The sequence below is a fragment of the Ambystoma mexicanum genome, chromosome 2p (genome assembly GCF_040938575.1).
Source record: "Ambystoma mexicanum isolate Mex_15411 chromosome 2p, UKY_AmexF1_1, whole genome shotgun sequence".
Classification (NCBI taxonomy): Eukaryota; Metazoa; Chordata; class Amphibia; order Caudata; family Ambystomatidae; genus Ambystoma; species Ambystoma mexicanum.
This window is the reverse complement of record NC_090923.1, coordinates 1,071,444,897-1,071,469,714: the sequence shown is the minus strand read 5'-3', so window position 1 is coordinate 1,071,469,714 and position 24,818 is coordinate 1,071,444,897. Positions and strand designations below refer to the sequence as shown.

General features: G+C 49.9%; 1 protein-coding gene across 6 annotated transcripts in view; it reads right to left on the bottom strand.

Moving 5' to 3' along the window:
* MUS81 (MUS81 structure-specific endonuclease subunit) overlaps window positions 1-24,818 on the bottom strand; it is a 1,262,762-nt gene that overhangs the window by 954,601 nt on the left and 283,343 nt on the right. The gene's annotated exons all lie outside the window — the stretch shown is intronic.

Genomic DNA, 24,818 nt, shown 5'->3' with positions numbered 1-24,818 from the left:
AAAAGTATGGGTTCCAAATAAAATGTCAAAGTTTACATTTGTATTGCGCACCAAAACTTGTAATCCCTGCTTTAGTCAAGCAATCTAGTACAGTGTATTAGAACTACAAGACATCAAGGAGACCAAACACTTTGGTTGCTGAAGAACGCACTCCCAAAGCACCTCAGAGCTGTCGAAAGTGTGCCTGTAAATTCTAGTTGTCAGGGAATCCAACATGGACCCCAATTTATGCAAAGCCCAAAAGCCCAAAAGGTATGTACCAGACCAAACTGTTCACACATTTCTATAGGTCATTCATCTCTTTTAGGTTTAGCATAAATAGAACTTTACTGCCAAAGATCATGGGGTACTGTACTACTTTGACAAACTTGAACAAACACCTCAATACACTGGGCTATGAGAAATCAGGTAGTTGCAGATCAAGAAATGAGCCATTTCAGCTGTAAAACCTTCACACAAAGCTACAAACTAAGAAATGTACTACCGACAGCCTGTGAAACTCTTCTACTTTAAAAAAGTACTTTTTTATTACTTTTTATTTGCGTTGCTTAAGGTAATAATAAGCACACACTACTTTCAAAGCACATCATAGGAGCATCCTGAATTTGTTGCATTGATTTGGTTTTTATAATGCGCCGCATGCGTACGGATTTGCTTCCGCATGGCAAGGTTGACAGTGGTAAACAAAAAATGGACCTCGGTAGTGAGGTTGGAAGGATAATTCTATCGCACACTTAATACACAAAATAAATGTATTCGAAAATACAAAAAGAACATATTGTTTGCTACAAAAACCACAAATTTGACATCAGCTTCATTCCACCTTACATACACATTCTCACTCGCATACAGACAACCAATGTCAATTTAACACTCAACTGGATCATCACCATGAAACCCTGTGAAAAAAAAACACAAATATTACAAATCTTCACACCTAGATAGACTAACGGTGTGTATATCTGTTAAATAGCATAAACAGGCTTCTTAAAGTCTACATATGTTTCGGGGGGATTTTCAAGTTAGCCTTGTAATTACTCTGACCTTATTCAGGACATGGGAGGGGAGTGAATGTCGCCTCGCCCCTACAACATACTTAGATGGGAGATGTCTTCACCACAGAAAATCTACAAAAACAACAAACAAAATCTAATTACCAACCACATTGCATTAAATCAACGGCACCTTTAAATTGTGCATATTAATCTTGCATCATTTTATAGGTTCGCACTCACCTCCAGTCTATATTTGTGGAGTTAGAGCGAACTATGCAATTAATCCTATGTGCTCCAGATATACAGTCCAAATGTAGGAGCCTAAAAAAAACAAGGGGCGTGGTGTAAATAAAAAGCTCCCTTCCCTACATGATATGAAAGCAATCACAAACAACAACGTAAGTGTAATAGACTCTGGGCAGGTGTCTGTCCACATAACACTTACTTACGTTCATGCAGGCTAAACTACCAGCATTTCTCACTGTCCACCTTTCTTGATGGCCATCTTTGATATCACACTGTGCAGCTGGTATGTATAATAAAGTCTGTATTGCACTGTAAAATGAAATAAAAAGGGGGAATAGATCACACCTCCTGCCTCATTTTGTGGCACTTGACCACACTGTCCAATGTCACACCGTATATGGAATATTCAATTCGATACAAAAACAGCACTTGCTTGCAGTGTTGCAAACTCTGGTGAAGATGGCAAAAATGTCCTCTTCCCAGACGTTGGTGACACATGGTGCTTCTAAAACATTCCCATGGTATCACAATGTAGGATCACTCCCGTATGTTCATCTACACTTGAATGCCGGCAAAATATAGAGATATAGAAACTCAAAGCTCTCCTAGGATCCAACCTATGGAGTCGTTCCTCTTCATTAACAGGATGAGGATGAGGAGGATACAAAGAAGGAAGTACCACTTTCTGACTTGAATGAAACTCAGACACTACCTTATGTAGAAAGGACGGACGGACGTACCCTCAGCACGATCCTATCCTTGTGGAACACAGTAAAGGGTGGCTTAGATGAAAGTGCCTGCAATTCACTCACTCTGCGAGCGGATGTAACCGCAACCAAGAACAGTCTCAAAAGACAAGAGTGCAAAGGGACAAACGGAGCACCCCTTAGGTATTTCAAGACCACATTCAGAGAGAGAGAGAGAGACAGAGACAGAGGATCCCCTCAGTAGGGAAGACGGCGTGACGGGCAGATGGACATTTCTAAAAGGTCTTCTAGAAGGTCCGGGTACCACGCTCTCCTGGCCCAATCTGGAGAAAATAGTATCATGTGGGCTACGAACCTCTGCAACCTCCTTAACACTAGAGGAATGACGGCGATTGGAGGAAACGCGTACAGAAGTGAGAGTGACCAATCCACGACAAATGCGTCTCCTAAGGCTCCTCGGAGGAAATTCACTTGAGCAGAATCTCTCGCACTTCCGGTTGGCACTGGTCGTGAAGAGATCCACTTGTGGGGTTCCCCAAAGGGACAAGATCTCCAGAATGACTTCCCAAGCCAACTCCCACTCCTGAGAGACCGTGCTCTGCCTGCTCAGAGCGTCCGCCGCCGCATTCTCCTCTCTGGCCAGATGAACTGCAGAGAGTGATATTCCTTGCTGGATTGCCCAGAAACAGAGCTTCATCGCCTCTCTGCACAACAGGAGTGAGCCTCCCCCCACCCCCTTTTTTGTTGAGGTAATGCATGGCCACTGTGTTGTCCATCATGATCAGGACACTCTTCCCCCGCACAGACAGCAGAAAAGCCTGCAGGGCCAGCAGCTCTAACAGGTCGATGTGGAGTTTGGACTCCGACGGAGACCAACAACCGCTGGCGGTCAAATCGTCGGCATGAGCTCCCCATCCTGTGAGGGAAGCGTCCGTCACTACAGTCACCTCTGGCCACGGTTGCCAAAACGACTCCACTTTCATCAGGTTCCCCTCATTGCCCCACCACAGAAGATCCTGTGAGACTGAGAATGGAATGTGAACAAGATCTGACATCTTGCCTGAGAATTGGGACCACTGCGTCTTGAGGACCCAGTGCAGAGATCGCACTCTCAGCCTGGCCTCTGGCACCAGAAAAATGCAGGATGCCATGAGGCCAAGCAACTTCGAGAATTCGAAAGCCGGGAGACTCTGGGCATGCTGAAACTTGTCCACCATCCGCACAACGTGAATAGCCCTCACCTTGGGAGCCGAGCACTTCACCAAGGACGTGTTCAACACAGCCCGATGTACCGAGCTGTTAGGAAGGTGTCAGATGCGACTTCTTGAAATTGAGGGAGAAGCCCAGCTTGTGGAGGGAGCGGCAGGTGAGACCGAGATGCTCCGTCACTTGCTCGGGAGAGCGTGCCTAGATCAGCCAGTCGTCCAGGTAGGGGTAGACGTGAATTCCCACCTGCCTGAGATATGCTTCCACCACCACCATTAGCTTGGTGAAGACCATAGGGGGGGAGGCCTATCCGAATGGCAGGACCCGAAACTTAAAGTGCGAGCTGCCAGCCGCAAACCTCAGCTACTTTCTGTGCTTTGGATGAATCAGCACATGAAAGTAAGCATCCTGTAGGTCCAGAGACACCAACCAATCCTGAAGTCGAAGGGCCTGGAGGACCTGAGAAAGAGTGACCATCTTGAACTTGTCCTTCCTGAGAAGTTTGTTCAACCAACGCAAATCCAAGATGGGTCTCACCCCCCCGTCTTTCTTTAGAATAAAAAAATATGGGGAATACTATCCCTTGTTTCTCTCCGCTACAGGCACCAGTTTAATAGCGCCTTTCTCCAGCAGGGTCAAGATTTCCTGCACAAGGCGCAGGTCTAGAAGCTTCAAAGAGATTACCTGGTGGATTGTCACGAGGCCGATTTAGGAAGGGAAGGCAGTAGCCGTGGGCTATTGTATCCAGAACCCACGCATCCGAAGTAATAACTCGTCATTCTTCAAGATGCTGAGACAGTCTGCCCCCAACTGGCAAACAACGGAACATGGCCTCATGACTGTTTTGGAGCGGCTGCGGCAACGCCTGAAGGCAAAGAGGCAGCTGCCTGAGCGGCTTTGGCACCCCTATTTCCCCCAACCACCAGAGGCACTTTTTCGCTGGCCCCTTTGACTGGCCGCTTCTCGCGTCCCACCAAAAGAGGAGTTGTAACAAAAGGAACCTCTCCTCCACTGCTGTCCCGTAGGACAAAAAGGCAGAGGTTGACGCACAGCTGCGCTCAAAGATTCAGCCGCAGCTTTCAAGGTCTGCAACCTCTCAAGGCTCTCGTCAGCCTTGCTGCCAACATCAAAGGGCATGTTCAGAAGATGGGCTTGCACATCCGGAGCAAAACCAGACTCCCGCAACCAAGCAAATCTGCGTATAACGCTGCTCGCAGCCATGGACCGGCTAAACTGTTGGCCGTGTCCAATCCTGACTGAAGGGATTTACACATGGCATCCTTGCCATCTTGCAAGAGAGCAAGGAACCCCTCACTTTCTTCCCCCTCAGGAATATGCTCAACCGCTGGAGAAACAATTCCACAGAGTGTGTGAAAATCTTGCTAAGGCACAAGTGGAGTTGGCTGACTTCAGCGCTATACTCCCCCGCAGAAAACATATTGCGTGCCCAACCATCAAAGCGTTCATCGTTTCTATCAGTAGGGATGGTAGGGTAAGCCGCCTGCCTCAAGGTGGCCGTAGCCGCCTGAACCACCAAGCTCTCGGGAGTGGGGTGAGATGAAAGGTAGCTGGGGTTGCTACTGGAAGGGTGGTATTTCTTGCTAACAATTTGTTAACCGCCGGAAGAGATTCCGGTGACTGCCAAGCAGCCCCCACCTTTTCTGCAGTATCAAATGAAAAGGTAACACCGGGTCAGAGGACGGACCTTGATCCAAAATATCAGTCAAGTCATCCTGAACAATAGCCTCAGGAGGACTAGTCCAACCAAGATATTCAGTGACCCTAGCCATCAGTCGCCTGTAGGACAACTCAGCATGAGCCCCAGGCTCAGGCCTGTCAAACTCCACCTCAGAAGTGTCCAAGCCACTGGCATCATGAAGAGATTGCCGTAACTCTTCCAACTGACTTTCCCCAGAAAAGACAGGAGCCACATCAAGCCCAACTGGGTCAAATTCTACATCTGACCTCTCCTCATCCTCATAGATGTCATCCAGAGGGAGGAAAAACTCCTGCCTCAGGACAGAAGAGGGTCTGGAATCCTTAACAGGCCTCACAGACTTTGAGGTAGACTTCCTTGGAGGATCCACAGTGCCCGGGACCTCCATCTGCAAATTCCGGCCAAAAGGCCCCAAAGGCGTCGAGGGCGCTGATGGCTTCGGCATCGACAATGGAACCGACGGCGCCGAGGGCTGATGCGAAGGAAAAGCCTCATCATCTATATCCGACGGTTACAGTGCCGACGGAGTCACTGCCGACCTCGAGCCCTTACCAGATTTCTGCAGTCTCTCCAGGGACGAAGACCGTGACCTGGAAGTACGTCTCTTGCGATTATCCTGAACCTTGCCCAAACGGGACCTAGAAGGTTTCCGATGAGGACCTGGGCCCGGAGGCGCACGAGCCAGGCATCGAGACCGTTCACCGTCGGCTTCTTCTGAAGGCGCAACAGGAACTGTGCCCTGGGATTGGAAAATTGCCAGCATCTGCTCCCTGAAGGCTGCCCATTTCTCTGGAGTCAAGGATTTAGTAGGACAAGCCACTTTCCTTGTGGCACCATCCTCCGAGGACGACGGGGAAGGCGACTGGTGATGGCACTTCCTGGAATGCCGAGACGAGGACGAATGGCGGGAACCACTCTGGGACCGAGATCCCCGGGACTCCTTCCAACGCGGAGAGACGCCCCTCGAATCGTTGGTGGACATCCCCTTCGAAGGTTTACGAGACTTACTGGGTTTGGAACCCCTACCTACCTGTAACTTCCCCTTACGTTCCCGCAAGGCCTTAACAGTCAGCGACTGGCAATTGGAACAGTAGTCTGTGTCATGACTCTCGCTCAGACACCACAAACAAATGAGATGCGGGTCGGTAATCGACACCTTTGACTTGCAGTCCCGGGGGCGCTGTTGAGCAGCCAGCAAGATGGCCGCTTAGCTTATAAGCTCCGTGGCCCGTGTGCTACATATCCGCTTCGATCAGCGGTGCTTCCTACTTGCGGGAGACGAGACCACAGGCATTCTACTGCCCACCGCGTCTGCTCCCTCCTGCCCGGTTTTCGGGCGAAAACGGACCTCGGAGGGCACCCTGCCGCCGTTGGAGGCCTGCGGGCCGCGCTACATCATCTGAGGCCGATCCCCCCCGCCGCCGCGGGGGCTGCTTGCCTGGGGCCTGAGCGCGCCGGTCTGGGGCTTTGGCATCGCCCTCCCTCCCCGGACAACACTGCCGGCGACTCCTGTGCGGCGCTTTCGGCTCTCAGCCGCGGCCCGCTCCCCCCTCGAGGAGTGTCGGATCTTGGATCCTTAGATCTCCCGGAGCGGCTCCTCTCGCCGTCTGCTCCTGCCCGGGGGCGAGGACGCGCTGGGACGTGGTGGGGGCTACCTCCTCCTGTGGACGCCGTCTTGCAGCCTCACCGACCGTTCTTCCTGGTCCGCCGTTGCGGCTCGGGCCGGGGCTACACTGGGCCCTCCCCGGGTCGGCGGCGCTTTCATCTGCGTCCTGCTCCCCCAGTGGAGTGGGCCGTGCCCCGCGCCGAGCTGTCGCGCATCTATCGCCGCCCACCCCCTGCCCTTGGGTGGGTGCGACGCTGCAGGCCCTGTGCGGGCACAGTGAACTCCGGAACACTGCGGGGGCCGCTGGAGCGCCCCCCGCACAGATACCATCAGAGCGAGCCGGCTCTGCCACCCGCTGCGCGGCTCTCCTGCGGCGGCTTGGGGGGGTGGCTGTGCCGAGGCCTCCCCGTCGCTGGCTCCGGCTGGGGTTCTGAATATCACTGTTGCAGATCGGCAGCCTGCTTTGGACTGGATGTGCACCCACTCTGTGGACAGCTGGGCCCCGAGGTGAGGAGTGGGTATTAACTGGCTACAGTGCACTGCGCCCATCTGCTCTGCCTTATCCCTGGCCTTCGCCTGTTCTTTTCCTGGAATTGTAATAGCCCCCCAGGCTAGCCAGGCTCCCCTGCGACTGCTCTCCTTTTGCTGGTGCCGCCCTGCACTACCTTCATCTCCTGAATCTATGTGCCTACTACCCACGCACCACGCTGCTCCTCAATACTTGCCCCCCTCTGCCTGACCCCCCCTGGCTCAGGGTTGGGCGCCACCGAGTGCTGTTCCCCCCCGGACCATACTCCCACCCTGATTCTTGGCTCGACCACTGGAAGTGGGCTCATACCCCGCAGAGCACATCAGTTTGGGGTGGACCTTTGCTTCTTCCTCCCAGGCGGATACCGACCCATCACTGACTCCGGGCCCTGACCCGTTCTAAACCCCCTGCCCCCATTGCTGCCTTTCAACGAAGCGCTCGCTGTTCTTATCAAGGCGCCCCCTAAGATGTCCGGCAAAGCACGTGGGGCAAACAAGGCGGGAGCAATGGACAAGTTTGCCAAAGCCCTAGCCAAGCAGGACCAAGCTGGGGCTGCCCTTCTGCAGGACGAATCGGAGGCATCCGCATGTCCTCCTCAGCCCGACCTCACATCAATCATGGAGTCTATGGCCAAGAACTTTGCGTCATTTCACGAAAAATTTGATGATATAAATGCCAATGTAGCCTCCCTGCGCACCAAACTGGACCAGCAGGGCACTAGGCTGGTTGAGGCCGAGACCAGGATTGGGGCCACTGAGGATGAGGTCCATGTGCTTCAGGATACGGTCTCTGACTTGGTGCGAGATATGAAGCAGGTCAAGGCGAAGTGCGATGATTTGGAGTCCAGATCCCGCAGGAATAATATTCGCATCGTAGGTGTTCCCGAGACAGCCCTTAAGGGCAGAATGGAGCCTGCAGTCGAGACCCTTCTGAGAGATCTTCTGGGGGATCCACAACTCTCCCCGTTCTTTACCATCGAGCGCGCCCATCGCTCATTGGCCCCTCGCCCCAAGCCGGGCGACTTCCCTAGACCGATTATAGCCAAGGTTCTCAGATTTAGAGATAGAGACCACATCCTACGGTTGGCCCGTGAAAGAGGAGAACTGAGACTTGAGTCCCAGGTTATCCGCATCTTCCCTGACTTCTCTGTTAATCTTCAATTGGAGCGCAGGCAATTCAACGGTGTGAAAAAAATGCTCAGAGAGAAGGGGGTGGAATATGCCATGTTATTCCCTGCTAGGCTGAAGCTCTCCCACCTTTACAAACTGTACTTTTTCGCTGTCCCGGAAAAGGCGGTGAAATTTATTGAGGCACATATTCCTGTTCCTGGCCCCGAGGGGGATCCGGTTGAGGAGGGCTGAGCCGGCCTGTCATGCACCTGTCACTTGTGGCATTGCGGTACTACTACCGCACCCGTTATTTGCAATCTCCTTGGAATCTCATTTAGCCTTTTCCTCGTGTAATCTCCTACAGTCATAACTCATGGTGAAACTTCATGAAAGGCATCAGGGGACATTGCTGTATGGTTTACTGAATATGGTACCTGTAATTGGATCCTTTTCCCGCAGCCCCTGCTCACTATATCCTACTGTGTAGTCTCCTCTAAGAACTCAATTTAGGCACCTCTGTACGCTATTTGGTGCACTCCACCGTTCAATTATCTTAACCGGGCTCAAGGCAGCAGCTACCCCCGCTGCAGTTGCAATGCCTTGTTTGACTTCTTTAGTTCAGTGGCTGTTCCCCTGTTTGGTTTGGGGACTGGTCCAGCCCCATTGGGCTGGGCGCAAAGGCCATGTGACTCTGGGTGGGTCCTTGGGCACTGCTATGTTGGGGATGGCAGTGAGGGAGGGGGGAGGTGTTGTTGTGGGATGTTATAAAAACAAAAACGGCAAGATAGCAGCAGCCTTTGGTACCACACATCTGGTTGCTGTACAAGTGACCTACGCTCACTTTACAAGGTATGACACGCATTACTCGGATCCCCCCTGAATAGTTACTGAATGGCTATTAGGCTAATGTCCTGGAATATCAGAGGGCTCAGCAACTACACGAAGGCACGTAAGGTCATGGCTTATGTCCAGAGGCACGGGGTCAAAATACTTTTATTACAAGAAACCCACGCCCTCACTCCATTATCGTCCTCTCTCGCCCCGTCATGGGGCCCCAACAGATTTTACACATTGTTCTCCTCACAATCCAGAGGTGTCCTCACCTTGATTCACAAGTCCTTGGAGTTCTCCCTCCGCACCAGACACATAGATGTCCAGGGTAGATATGTGATCCTACACTGTTTCCTTGCCAATGTGGAGTGCCTTCTGGTCAACACATACGCCCCATACATTGATACAACCGACTTTTTCGACCACATCCTCGACATTCTCCTTGCCTATGTTGGGGTGTCCATCATCTGGGGTGGGGACATGAATCTCATCCTTGACGCCGACCTTGACAGATCCGGTGCGGCACCCAGAACATTGTCCAGGGCCGCTCGCCGCCTCCAAGCACATATGCTCACTGCTGGTCTCGTGGATGCCTGGAGGGTACTTCATCCAATGTCGAAGGAGTTTACATTTTACTCCTCTGTCCACGATAGCCACTCCAGGATAGATCTCTTCCTTCTCTCTGCTGGGCTCATGGGCAAAACTCTCACCACTCAGATTCTCCCTCGCACATTCTCTGATCACTCCCCGATCACCTTGGACATCGCCCTGCACCCAGCCCTCCCTCAGCACTCTAACTGGAGGTTTAAGTCTGACGCACTACATGATATAGTCTTTAAGGCTGACATCCTTGCAGATATTCCCTCGTTCTTTGATTGCAACAAACGCCATGATACAACGGACGGGGTGCGATGGGAGGCCTTTAAGGTTTTTATTAGGGGCATGTGTATCTCCAGGGAGGCTGGGGTCCTGAAAGATATCAGAAACTCTCTGCGCTGTTCGGAGTCCAGACTTGGGGAGCTGGAGCGCGAGTATGCGGCCCACCCCTCCCCACCCAAACTGGCGCAGATTAGAGCTGAACTAGACAACTTCGAGTCCCTCGCCCAAAGCGAGGTAAGATACCTTGCTCGCCCTATTGCTGCCCGTAAGTATGGTGAGGGGGAGAGACCAGGCCGCACCCTTGCCCGACTTGTTCGGACTGAGGGAGGAAGAGCCCGAATTGACAGTATTATTGGCAGTGACGGAGTGCGACATTGGGCCGACCGGCCCATTCTTGAGACCTTCGCAGATTTTTATGCAACCCTTTATGCCCAGAAACCAGAGCACAGCCCGCAGGAACTGGACGACCTCCTTCACCGCATTCCAATGTCCCTTGTGTCCCCGGCCACCAAAGAACAACTAGATGCTCCTTTTACCCTCAATGAGATCACCACTGTCATTTCAGCCCTCCCTAAAGGGAAAGCCCCTGGTCCGAACGGCCTGACCGCCAAGTTCTATCAGGAACATGTTGCTCTACTGGCTCCGCGCCTCCATGAGGTTTGGGAGGAGTCGATGCGCCTTACCACCCTCCCCCGATCCCTGCGTGAGGCTATCATTACCGTGCTTCCTAAACCGGGTAAGCCTCTGGATGAATGCGGCTCATATAGACCTCTATCCCTTATCAATACCGATACTAAGATCTACGCCAAAATCATAGCAAACAGATTCCTCCCGATCATGAAATTCCTGATTCACCCAGACCAGAGTGGATTTGTTCCTGCTCGGTCCACTGCCTTAAACATTCGGCGGCTATTTAATGTCATGTCTAGAATTGACCCTCAAGCCAAGGCAGTGGCCGTGACATTAGACGCCCAAAAAGCGTTCGACATGGTCTCGCGGCAATACCTGTGGGCAGTGCTAGAGAAGATGGGGATTGGCCCTTACATGATGTCCTGTATTAAACTTCTATACACTGACCCGGTGGCCAGAGTCCTGGTTAACTCTCACCTTTCGGCTCCTTTCTCCCTCCACAGAGGGACACGACAGGGGTGCCCCCTTCTCTCCCCTTCTATTCGCGATGGCCATCAAGCCCATGGCTGATAGTGTACGATACAACCACGTGCGCAAAGGGATTCGCCTGCGGGATACCCCCGAAATTATATCACTTTATGCTGACGATGTGGTTTTGTATATCAGGGACCCCTCAGTTCACCTCGACCCGATCATGTGTGAAATTATTAAAATTGGTACATTCTCGGGCTTCACCATAAATTACTCTAAATCAGAAATCTTTCCCCTTACTCCCGATACCTCCCAACCGGCGGGCGAATTCCCTCTCAAATGGGCTCCCGAGGGCATCAAATACTTAGGGGTCCAGGTGTCCCTCTCAAAATCCTCCCCATTGACTGATAATTATGGGGCTGCCGCAAAATACGCTCATGCCAGGTTTGAAAAATACGCTCATGCCAGGTTTGAAAAATGGCGTAACCTTCCCCTCTCGCTCTCAGGGAGAATGTCGCTAATAAAAATGATTATCGTTCCTAAACTACTATACGTGTTTGCTAATGTTCCACTCTGGCCCGGGAAACAATACTTTGCTGATCTGCACTCTGAGTGCGCCCGCTTTCTTTGGCATTCTGGTGCTGTGCGCAGAAAGTGGCAACATATGACCCTACCTTACAAGAGGGGTGGCTTCAATGCACCTGACATTGCTCAGTAATGGATAGCCGCCCAGGCCCAACATGCCACATACTGCTACCATCACCAAGAACCCCCCCGCATGTTAAACTTGAAATCCTTGCGACTGAGGGGGTGAATGTCATGTCCTTGATCCTGTTTCACACATATTGCACGCAGGCCCCTGCTGACCCAGTGGCCTCCACTATTAGAGCGTGGCGGCAGATACTGACGCTTGGTTCCCACTCCCCCCCCATACTACAAGTGGCTTCCCCTCTGGTCTTTCCCCGGTCTCACCCCCACTCGGGATCAGCTGCTCATACGCCACTGGTCGGACTTGGGATACCGATCATTCACCGACCTCTTCCCTGACGGAAAATTCCTCACCCCAGATACGTGGAGGCCAGGGCACTCTGGGTCCCCTCTTGAGCTGCTGCAATATTTCCGTACTAGGGCGGCAATCCAGGACATGTGGCCTTCATACCCAGACGAACCCCCCGTGTCCCACTATATAGCCACTTCCGCTGGTGGTAGGGGTATTGTATCCTCCTTGTATAAAATGCTGATGGCCCGGGCCGCTGAACCCCCCCTGCACAGTTCGTGAGGCCTGCAGTCGGGATCTAGGATTAGACATCACAGATTGGTCCAGTATGTGTACGCACACTCGCAAAGTCTCATCTAATTCTAGAATTAGATGTATCCAATACAGGCTGCTCAATCGCCTGTACTACACCCCTTATGTGATTGGGAAATTTGCCCGGGATCTTCTCCACCCCTGTCAGAGATGTAGATCTGAAGAAGCTGACCACGCACACATGTTCTGGTCCTGTGAAGCACTGGCCCCTTTCTGGAAAGCGTTGCTTGAGACCCTCTCTGAAATCGTAGGGTTCTGTGTAGACCCTGAACCCCTGTCTCTCTTGTTTGGGCTCTGGGAGGGGGCTGAGGCGAAACGGGTGGCTACATTTTTGAATGTGGCGGCGAGCATGGCCAAGAAATGCATTCTGCGATGCTGGAAGCGCAGATCCCCCCCCTTCCCTGGAAATGTGGCTGAAGGCCCTCACCTGGACGCAATCCTGCAAAGAAGACTATATTAACTTGCTCCCTGCCAATGCTCGCCCTAAATACATATGGACAGAGTTCTGTAGCTACTTGAACAGTAAGGTGGACTTAGAGCTCTTATCATCCCCTCGTTCCCCCACCCTGGGAGCTGATAACTCTACATGATGCATGCTTTCACTGTAATCTATCTGGTGGGTCTCTATCGACCCTTCTGTAGAACATATGGTTCATCATTCACTATTGTACATGCAATGTGTGTCTTTGTTGTAATGTATATGGTACTGGCTGCTACTTCTTGCCAATAAAGAAAAGTTTTTAAAAAAAAGACTTGCAGTCCCGGCAAGTCTTAAAGCCAGACCGCAGAGTTGGAGGGGTCAAAGAAGAAGACGTTCACGAGGAATACACAAGGCGCGCCGAGTATCCGAAGCAAACAAGTTTGTGGAAAAAACTGAACTGAGGCTACGGGCGCCGTGCATCCTATTTATAACATCCGGTGACATTGCCCTCGACAGAGGCCCTCGAGGGACATCGACCCGACGCCATCGACGCAGGACACCCTCTGCCAAAAAAGTTGCCGAAGTGCACAGCTGTGGACATTACATGTCAAAGATGTGGAATACGTTGGAGGACACAATCCATTCTAATTAAGCTATCTGCAGCGGGAACGCGGCCCATGGCCCTGTAGCCATGCTGCAACCCGGTTTCTCGCCCTCTCCAGTACTGTAGGACAAATCATTGGCCGATATTAAGATCAAGGTACTGGTTTATTTTTACATGACCATCTCAATATCCAATTTTTTTCGTCCAACAGCCTATAATTGGACAACCAGTCCACAAATTCATGTGCGAATCCCAACCTTACTTATCCACCATTCACTGACACCTCTGCTGCCATAGATCTGGGCCTATGGAATTCAAGGTCCTTATGCAACAAGACATCTGCAGTATTGGACATTTTCTTAAGATTACGTTTTAATTTCCTCTGTATTACCGCAACTTGGATTTTACCTCATAACTCTATTATTGCAGCCTCTCTTACTACCTCTCTGTCTTCCTTTGCTCATGTGCCCCGTACCAGTGGCCGCGGAGGCAGCATTGGCATACTCTACTGCTCCTCCTACTCTTCTTTTCCTTCACCTGTTGATACACCCGTGTAGGTTTCTTTTGAATTTATTTACAAGATTTTCACCGGCCCTCATGCCGTTTCTTTTCTCGTCATTTATCGCTCACTGGGCCCTCTTGGGTCATTCTCTGACGATATTGCCCATCTTCTTTGCCATATTCTTCCTAGCCCAACTGCTTGTTTTACTAGGTGATTTCAATCTACATGTTTCCTCTACTCATTCTGCTTCTCCCTTCCTTTCTATTCTTGATTCTCACTTACTTTTCCCACTTTCTACTCCTTCTACCAATAATTCTGGTTCTTCACTAGATTGAATTTTTCTTTCATCTTTTACTGCTTCTTCTGTACTAGTCTTACCAGTCTATCTGACCACTCGTTTCTCTCTGTATCACTTCCTTCCTCCTATTTCTCCTATTTCTTTTACTCCTTTTGTGCCTAAAATATTCTATCGACGCAATCTATGCAACTTCAATTCTTCACTCTATCTTGATACTTGTACTAATATTATTCCTTCTCTGTCACATTTCAGCTCCCTCCCTGTTGATGAGGCTTTGTCTATTCTTTCTTCTACTCTTTTGTCAGGTCTTGATCTACTGTATCCTCTTTCTGCCTTCCAGCCTACCAGGAAACCTGCCCAACCTTGGATCTTTTCCCCATCTCTGTTCTATGCAGCCACTTTGTCGCTTGGAAAGACGCTGGCTTAAATCTCGATCTCCGTCTAATCACTCTCATTTTTCTCATCACACCCTTTATGACAACTGACTAAAGTCTGCTAAACGCCTCAATTTCTCTGATCTTATTCATAAATCTGCTCATCCTAGGCGTCTGTTTCAAATTTTAACCCAGATTCTTTCTCCTCTTTCTCCTGATCCTTCTATTAATTCTACTCTTTCTGCTCTTGATTTTGCTTCCTTTTTTCCTCTGTCTATTCTCTATCCTTTTTTCCTCTAATGTCTATTCTCTACGTCAGAACACTGTTAACTCATCCTCCTCTTGCACTGTATTTTCTCCCACATCTAATCCTCTAACCTTCTTCTCAGACTTTGCTCCTGTGTCCCATTCTGATGCAACACTCCTGTTGGCCAAAGTCCATCCTACGGCAGCTCCTGTGGATCCTATCCCATCTGCTCGTATCCCCAAAATCTATCCTTTCTTTGTGCCATTCCTTGTTTCATTCTTTAATATTTGACTCTCTACATCTATCTTTCCTACAGCTTTCAAACATGCTACCATCATTCCCATTCTAAAAAACCTTCAGCAAATCCTCTTATCGTTTCTAATTTCCGCCCTATTTCTCTTCTACCCTATTTATGTAAGCTTCTGGAGCGCCTCGTGTATTCGCAGATTTCTTACTTGTTAATGATCCATCTCTTCTTCCACATTTTCAGTCTGTTTCGTCCTCGTCACTCCACCGAGACTGCTTTAATGTGTGTGCTTAACTCTCTTCTGTCAGCTCGCCACTCTAAACGCTCTTTTCTTCTTCTTGATCTATCCACAACTTTCGACACAGTTGCTTACTCTTTGCTTTTGGATTCCCTCTCCTCATTTGGTTTTAGGGGTTCTGTCCTTTCTTGGTTCTCTTCTTAGCTAACAGAACTTTTTCCATATCTTGGGGTGGAAAGACTTCCTCACCTTTCCCTCTTGAGCACGGTGTTCCCAAAGGTTCATTCTTGGGCCGTTTCTATTTTCACTCTATACTTCTTTACTTGCTCCTGTCATTTTTTTTGGGACTCTCTCTCATCACTATTAAGCCGACAAGACAACTTTTTCTATACTTTTCTTCTTTCACGCTGGAAATTCACCACTTCCTCACCCTAAATGCCGGGAAAACAGAGGTTATATTCTTCACCTGCCAACACAATTCCCTCTCACCCCCCACCACTGTCTATTTCTTTTGCCCCTTCTACTCTATTTCCCCTACTGCACGCAATCCTGGTCTCTATCTCGATTCTAATCTTTTTACCCATCATATTTCCCTCGCATCCCGTTCTTGCCGCTTTCATCTTCATAATATTAGTAAAGTTTGCTCCTCCCTCACATTCCATGCAACTAAACTTATTGTTAGGGAGAATTCTCTCTTTAGGCTGGATTTCCTAACCTAGTGAGTCCCCCAGCAGCTTTGCTGGATTTCTGGAGTTTGTTTTTTTCTCCTGCCAAGAGTGAGACTCTATTTCTCCCTCTATTGGACATGATTTATGGTGTTCCTTTGACTGTATGTGTTTTATGGGCTATGGGGTCCTTTACTCCATAGGGCCTCATGTGCTTTTAGTATGTGTGTTACATAGCACCCTCCATGCAGTGACACAGGGGTGTCATAGTGACACCCCACCATAGACTCCATACCCTGGGACTGACTACTGTCTCCCAGGGCATGTAAAGTCACCATTGGCTTTACTAGTCCCAAATTATTAACAGAAACCGGTACAAACCATCATATTGTGGACGTACTGGTCGGGGCAATTCGATTGCCCCGGGGTCTGTTAGTCGAGGGGGCACGTCTCCGTCCCCCCTGATCGAGTTTTGGCTGGTGGCAGTGGATACTACTTTTTATATTTGACCGCAAATATATCCCTATGGGATTTTCCCATTGTTCGAGGCTACCAACTTTAATTATTTAATTCTCATGGCCTCGGACATACCGCCGGTTTATTTATTTAATATTAATTCGCTGGTTGGTATTTTTTGCCAGGACTCGATTCTAAAATGGTGTTTGTGTTCTCTTCTGTGACTCCAACCCAAGTCGAGCCCTTTGTTCCACTTTTTGGCGGGCTTCTCCACAGAAGCCTCCAAAAGTGGTGCCACTCTGTCTGGGTACCACAGGGAGTGTGGGAGGGGGTTTAGGCACCCTGGACTGAGTTACCTTGGTAACAAGTCGCACTCTTGTGTGATTGGCCCAAGTAGTGAGCCGCCCGGCTCACAACTTAGCATGTTTGATTGACAGCTAGGCTGAGTGAATGGGGGTGTGCTGCATAAAAGCAGGGCTTTGGGGACTGGAACTTCAGAAGTCGCCACAGGACCTGAGAATCCGACGAGGGAGAAGCTGAGCCGACCTACCACGACGACACCACCGGTGGAGCCCTGCGGAACCGACTCACCACTTCCCGACAACAGAGAAGATCTCCCTGCTGGAGAGGCTTCTTCCCCTGACTGGTGGGCACAACCACAAGACTTTTTGTGCACTTCAACCGTGTGACCTTGGACACATTTCGTTCTGACCCTCTTAAAGTGGATCCGACCTTCTGAACTCTAACTTCACGGTTTTACTTTGCCTTCCTCTCTTGTTGTGTTCTTGTGAAAGTGTTGGGATCTGTTTCAAATTATACTCTGGTTTTCTCTCCCTTTTTAAAACAAATTATTAGAGTGCCATCTGCGTTAAGCGCTCACCGCTGTCTGAAAATAAGTGGGGCTTTACTTAAGAATTGTCTAATATTCTTTTAAGGGAGTGTATATCTTTTAGTGACCGTGTTTTTGAACTGCTTAATATTAGTGCCTGTGTGTTTTACTAGATGTGGTTTTAAATAAATAATTATCTCTCTTTTACACCAAGCTCTGGTCAGCGTTTACTTGTTCTACTATGTTCTTTTGACCTATTGTGAATAATCTGTTTACTGCCTAACTTCTTGAGGGAAATCTGACTGCTCAGCCACAGCTACCAAGTGAATCTGTGTGGTACAGACTGCTACCAAGTGGGTTTACTGCCAAACGCCTGTAGTCTTAAATCTTTTGCAGTGGTCCCAGAGGGAACTGCACAGGTTTCTGCCTAACACTTATCCCTTCTCTTATTTTCTCCTGACTCTTCTATTGTTCTGTCACGCTCTTTGGTCTCCCTTCCTCTCGCCTTTCTCCTTTGAAATCAATCTACTATTCCTCTGTTCATCTACTCTGTCTTCTCTCCTACCGCAATTCTATCTCAGCATCACTTGCATCTCTTGGATGGTTACCTTTTCATTCCCAACTTACATTTCATTTTCTGTGCTTAGTCTTTAAATCTCTTTATGGGCTAGCTCTGGATTATATTGCTGCTCTCCTGTCCTTTTATACTCCTTCTCGCTCTATTAGCTCCTCCTGTCTTTTCAAGTTGACCGTCCTTCATCTCCCTTGTGCCCAGTCCCGTTTTCGTTCCTTCCAGCTTCTTGCTCCTCTTCATTAACCCCTTAAGTGCCACCGAGGAGCCGGCTCGTCAGTGGAAACCGCTCCAGGTTGCCACCGACGAGCCGGCTCATCAGTTTTGGCACTGTTCTTTGCTCGATCCCTGCAACACAGGGATCGAGCAAAACTGTAATCCAACCACCGGGCTATGTGAGAGGGAGGTCTCCCCTCACTGCCAGGGGGCTGGATTACCTTCGTTTCACGTCGGCGTGCGTAAAACACGTTGGCGTGAAAGTGAAAGTAATTTTCACCGCAGCAGCCATTTCGGGCTGCTGCAGTGAAAACAGAAGGTGTTCACCTTTCTCCGCTTCGATCTCCAGCTGTATTTCAAGCCGGAGATCGAGGCGGGTATCGTTGGAAAGGGGAGATTCTCCGATACCCATTGTGTGGCATTGCTGCCCGCGGATCGGGCACAGGGCGCGCGATCCGTGGGCAGCAATGTCACCGGATCAATACAGATCCATTTGTGACGTGGGGGAGGGGTGGGTGCTGCTTACTAGGTAAGCGCCCACCTTCCCCCCGTGGCCCCAAATACATGGGGCCACAGCGTCGGAGACTCCTGGGGGCAGATCACTGCTCCCAGGGGTGAAAATGAAAATATAAATAAATAAATTGAGTGAAGGGGGAGGGGGTTTGGGGCCCTGGGGCCCACTAGGCCACCAGGGATAGAGGAAAAAGTGGTGGTCCTGGAAAGGGGAGGGATATAGTCACCAGGGATATATTTTACAGAAAAGGGGGTGGCCCTCTCACCCTCACCCCAAGGGGAAATAGGGGTACCCCTTGTAGCCCTACCTGGGGGCCGATATCTGCTCCTAGGAAGGGGCATCTGCCCCCAGGGAGGGCTGAATGAGATGCCCCCCTGTATTTGGTGTGGGGGGGTAGAGGGTCACTCCCCATTACATTAGAAAATTACCTGGTGCTTTAGGGTGCCCCTCAGCCCGCTCTAAAGTGTAGTGTACCATTTTCCATGTTTTTCTTTGTTTACGAAACTTGCCTTGGCGGAGAGGGGCACATTGGTGTGCCAATCTGGTGCCGGGGTGCCCAAACCTTACTGCCCCACCCACTGGGGGGGCTGTCCCACCATTTTTGGGGGCCCTCTCCCCCACCCCAAATGGAGGGGTGGTGTACTTCACGCAGCCGTTTGTAGGAGGCCCAGGGAGGCCTGCATGAGGTGCCCCCGCCACCCCTTTGGGGTTAGGGGGGAGAGGGCCCCCAAAAATGGTTCCCCCCCCCCCACATTTCAGATTTTGCAGGGGTGTCTGGGTAATAAATTCTGGGCCGATTTGCGCAAATCATACCTCTGCGGATTCCCACAGGTGTCCTCTTTTAGGAAATGCATGAGGTTCCCTGTTTTCCTTGGTGGCTTGGACACCCGAGGCCCATATCTGTATGGTGTGCCGGTCGGCAGAGAGTCTGAAATTCCGGTGTGAAAACAGACTCGGGGTTACTTGTGTTTTAGGCTTTCCCCTTGGCGCCCAGGTAGGTGCACCCACACATGTGAGGTACCCTTTTCATCAGGACACCTGTGGGAACGCGGGAAGGTATAACATTTGTTGTGTTTGTGAGGTTTTCATAACGTTTTGACCCATTTGCTGGTGCCCTTTGTCACACAACCCTTTCATTTCCCAAATGTGACCTACATTTATTCGCTGCTTTAGCCACCATACACTTTTGTAACATGCACAAGTCACCTACCCTTGAAAAAGTCGGCCTGTGCTCTTTCAAAAAATGTATGCTTGCCATTCCTCACCACATTGGTTTTCTCGATTTACACATGCTAAGTGCGTCTGTTCAGGCCGTGAGCGTAAAACTCCTGTGTACCATGGCTAAGTGTTTGGCTTGTGGTACTGCTTGTTTTGTAAAACACTACAATGTGTGCTCTCATAACTGCAAGCGTCGGGGGAATGTAGCGGAGCATTGCTTTTCTCAAAATTCATAGAAGCCATTGCCGTACCAAGCCAACCATGTCCAACACACACCATTTTTTTTGGTCATTTTCCCGCTTTTCCCCCAATCTATGGCAGTTTCCCCTACCTAGTTGTTGCCTGACCTACGCAAATCACCCCTTCCTAAACTTGGAATTTTGTCTACTTTTCAGAAATATATGCCTTTCTGTCCTCCAATTCGGCTTTCCAACCCTTTTCTTCCATTCCGTCCATGCATGTCCAATTGGCAAAAATGGCCAAAATCGCCTACCTCTCACAAAACGGTTGATAACCACATCAAAAATATTTTTTTTTTTGTTTCCAGGCAAACATTTCTTGAAAGCCAGGAAATTGGGGAGCTCAGCACAGCAAACCATTTGTTCCTAGCTCTTACAAGGAAAAAAAAACACAGGCTTCTTTGTACATCATTTTATTGGCATTTTTTGAAAAAATGCAAAATTTTCGCCCTTTTTGCTTATTTTCTCTCACCCCCCTACAGCAACGTAGGATTCCTGGGTGGCGTTACGACCGCCTAGATGTGGGATAAAAAGGAGCCAAATTTGGCCGAGATAGCTCATGTAACAAAAAAGTTACAAGCCATTGAATGGCCACATACCGAAATCACCAAAAAAGGCCCTGGCACTGTGGAGAAATACCCATGGCACTTAAAGGGTTAAAACATTCGTCCTCTATCTCTTCGGTCTACTCTCTCTTTCTCGTCTTTTTGAAAAATCATCTTCTTCACTGTCCACGATTGTTCGCTATTAGAATTGGTATATGAATAGTTTCTTACCTGTAACTCCATTTCTCCAGCATTGGTATCTTTCCTGGATTCACATGCTTAGAATATTCCCCGTCAGACTGGGAACCCTCGGTACACTTATAAAGCCGTTTCCCATAGGAAAAACTCCTGACACTTCTGTGTCTTATCTACATCGTTTTAGGGCCGCTTACGCATGCCCCAATAGGACGTAGCGGTATAAATGCCCCGCCCCCGCAGCTCCCTTCAGATTTTAAACCCTCCAAAGTAGAATGGGGTAAAAGACACTTGTGTACATACATTGTATTCCGGGGAGGCTGGCGGGCGCATGTGAATCCATGAAAGATACCAATGCTGGAGAAATGGAGTTACAGGTAAGAAGCTATTCCCTTCTCCAGCATTGGACCTTTCATGGATTCTGGATTCACATGCTTAGAATAGATTGTATAGCAGTAATCCTGAAAGAATGCGGTGTGAATGCAATCCAACACCTTCCTAAGCATATATATATATATATATATATATATATATATAACCAACCTATGCATCCAGGTATATATATCTACCTATACATGCCTATACACAAGTACATATAAATGCAAACATATAAATATATAAATGTACATACATATATCAATATATCTGCATAAAATAAGTAAAGACCCTTCCCGAATAGGGCTTACCTTATTGAAACAGATGGTGCAAGACTGCCCTTCCCATCTGTACATCGTCCGCATGCTGCCGTTCGAGGCAGTAATGGCGGGTAAATGTGTGAGGCACCGAACATGCCGCCGCCTGGCAAATGTCCGTCAGCGGAATTCCTGCCCACAACGCCGTCGAAGACGAAGTTGATCTCGTGGAATGAGCTCTCGGACGCCCTTGTAGCGGTTTTCCCGCCTTGGAATGACAAAAGGCAATCGTCGACGAGACCCATCGAGCCAGTCCTTGTTTTGAAATTGCCTTTCCCCTCGTCGACGGACCATATGCAATGAAGAGTTGCTGCGTAGATCTGAGTTGCTGAGTCCGATGAAGATAACATTTTAGAGCTCTCTTCACGTCCAAGGTATGGAGGGCTTTCTCCGCAGCCGATGAGGGGGTCGCGAAAAAGGTAGGCAGGACTATTGACGAGTGTTTATGATAAGCAGTAGGAACCTTCGGGATGAAACGAGGATTAGTCGACAGCACCACTTTGTCCTTAAAGAACCTTAGGTACGGCGGATCTACGACCAATGCTTGTAATTCTGAGAGCCGCCTAGCTGACATAATAGCTATTAGAAAAGCCAACTTCCACGATAAGAACTTCATCGACGAGGTAGCCATCGGTTCAAAGGGGGCTTTCATTAACGCTGCTAGCACCACGTTAAGACTCCACGTTGGTGGAAAGCGCTTAATCGGCGGGAATGTACGCAACAGACCCCTCATGAAGTCTTTTACCAGCCTGTCACTAAACAAGGGAGACGGCTGCCTCTTCCTCGTGAACCTAGAGATGGCCGCTAGGTGTACCTTTATTGATGAAAAAGACAATCCGCTCTTCGCCAAGTGTAGCAGATATGGTAGAATTTGCTCCGGAGTTACCCTTACGGGTTGCACTCCTGGCTGAATTTGACACCACCCACAGAACCTTCTCCACTTACATGCATACGACCTGTTGATGGAAGGGGCCCGTGCTGCCTGCAGGATTCTCCGACAATCCGAGGAAATGCTCAGGGCACCAAATTCCGAAAAGTCAGGAGCCAAGCTGTGGGATTGAGACTGTCCGGAATGTGATGCCACACTGTCCCTTTGTCCCGGAACAGGAGGTTCGGGACCTTCGGAAATGTTATCGGTTGCTCTATTGACAGTTGAAGCAGGTCGGAAAACCACAGCTGCCTCGGCCAATACGGGGCAACTAGGATGACTCGACACCTGTAACTGCGTATCCACTACAGGGTTCTCTGTATAAGAGGGAACGGGGGGGAAGGCGTAGAGAAACTTGTCCGTCCACGGGAAGGAGAACGCTTCCCCCAGAGAACCCTCCTGTGGCCACCTGCTGGCGTACAGCTCGCACTTCTTGTTCACCTCTGTTGCGAAGAGATCCAGCGGAGGTTGCCCCCACTTCTCGAAGACCTTCGATAACGAAATGCTGTCTATCTCCCATTCGTGTATTTGGTCCATTTTCCTGCTGAGGGAGTCCGCTTGCTCGTTCCTTACTCCAGGGAGATGGTGAGCTACGATGGTTATATCATGCTTCAGAGCCCAATGCCACACCTTCTGAGCCTCGATGGAAAGGGTTCTGGACTGCGTGCCCCTTTGCTTCCTTAAGTAAAACATTGCTGTCGTGTTGTCTGTCAATATTCTCACTACTGACCCTTTGCTGTGTGGTAGGAAAGAAGGCCCAGCGCACTGCCCTCAGCTCCAGAACGTTGATGTGCAGGAGTAACTCCCTCCGAGACCATCGACCTTGCGTTTGGAGAGTGCCCATGTGTGCTCCCCAACCCGTCAGGGACGCGTCCGTCACTATGGTCAGTCGAAACTCCGGCTCCTGTAGGGGTACCCCTCTGGATCGGTTCTGAAAGCTCTACCACCATTGAAGAGCACGCAGGAGCTCGTCGTCGACGGTCAGCTTGTCCGACCAGAGCCCTTGGGCCTGCGTCCACCGGTCCGCCAGGAACTCTTGAACTGGCCTCATAACAGGCGGCAGTTGCTCACTAGAGGAATGCAAGATGCCATAGCGCCCAGAATCGACACATATCTTCTAACTGATACTCTGGTATTGATCCTCCACCGACTTGCTAACTGGTTGAGTTTGGTGATTCTGTCGACGGATGGCCTCACTAACCCTGACTGGGTCTCGCACTGTGCGCCGAGGAACACTAAGTTTCTCGACGGTGTCAACAAAGATTTCTCGAAGTTTACCGCAAACCCCAGCCGCGGTAAAAGTTGCATGGTTGCCTGCAAACTTGTGCGAGTTGACATAGGGGAGGACCCCCTCACCAACCAGTCATTGAGATACGGGTACACGTGATGGCCTTGCCTTCTCAACCAGGCTGCCACTGGAGCCAAACATTTCGTGAACGTTCTGGGAGAGGAAGCACTGTGAACTGGTAGTGAGTCCGTCCTACCACAAACCTTAGGAACTTTCTGTGTCGTCGACACATTGGTATGTGGAAGTACGCGTCCTGCAGGTCCAGATATGCCAGAAAATCCCCTTCTTGATCGGACCGGATCACTTCCTGGAGCGTGAGCATCTTGAATTTTAGGCTTTTCAACGTCTTGTTGAGATCGCGCAGGTCTAGAATGGGAAGCCATTTTCCGTTTGGCATTTTCACCACGAAGTATCGGGAATAAACCCATTGACCACTCTGCGATGCCGGAACCAATTCTATAGCTCCTTTTTGTAGCATAAGTGCTACTTCCTGCTGCAACACGCTCAGATGGAGTTGAGCTAAAAACGCTGGTGGAACATGCGGAGGGTTGCTTTTGAATTGCAGGGAATGTCCATACCTTACAGTGTCCAACACCCACTGATCCGTTGTTATTTGCTCCCATTCGTCGACGCAGTGCGATACCCTGCCTCCCAGAACGTTCCGACACCAGTCATTGTTGGTCTTTGGTCTACGTATCTCTCGTCGACGAGTAGCCTGTTCTCTTCCTGGAGGTCTGGGAGTCCCGGCATCGTTTTGCCGCCTGAGAAGCCCATCTGTACCCCTGCGAGGAGTACGCCGGCCTATTGAAAGATCTGTCTCTCGATGCTGAGAATCGGGAGGTCCCCGATGCTCCCCTAAAGGGACGAAAAGACCGAACATTCCGTCCACTCTGGAGGGCACCCAAGGAACGCTCCGTGTCAGAGTCCTCCTTCATGCCCTTCAGGGCCTCATCCACCTTTTTTCGCCGAACAGAAGGTCTCCCTCAAAAGGCATATCCAGCACCTTGTATTGCACCTCTGGTCTGGTGCATTTAAGCCACGCTTGCCTTCGTAGAACCACCCCGTTGTTGACTTGCTTAAACCCTGATTCTGCGAGGTCCACAGCGATGTTTATAGCATGATTGGAGGCCTCCTCACCTTCCCGGACGAGTAACATCGCCACCTTCCTACGTTCTTCCGGAAGATGCTCCAGCATAGGTGCCAGCCGGTGCCACATTTCTCCATCATATCTGGCTACTATAGCTAGAGAGTTGGCCGCCTTCACTGTAGTTGCTCCCACTGACAACACCTTCTTGC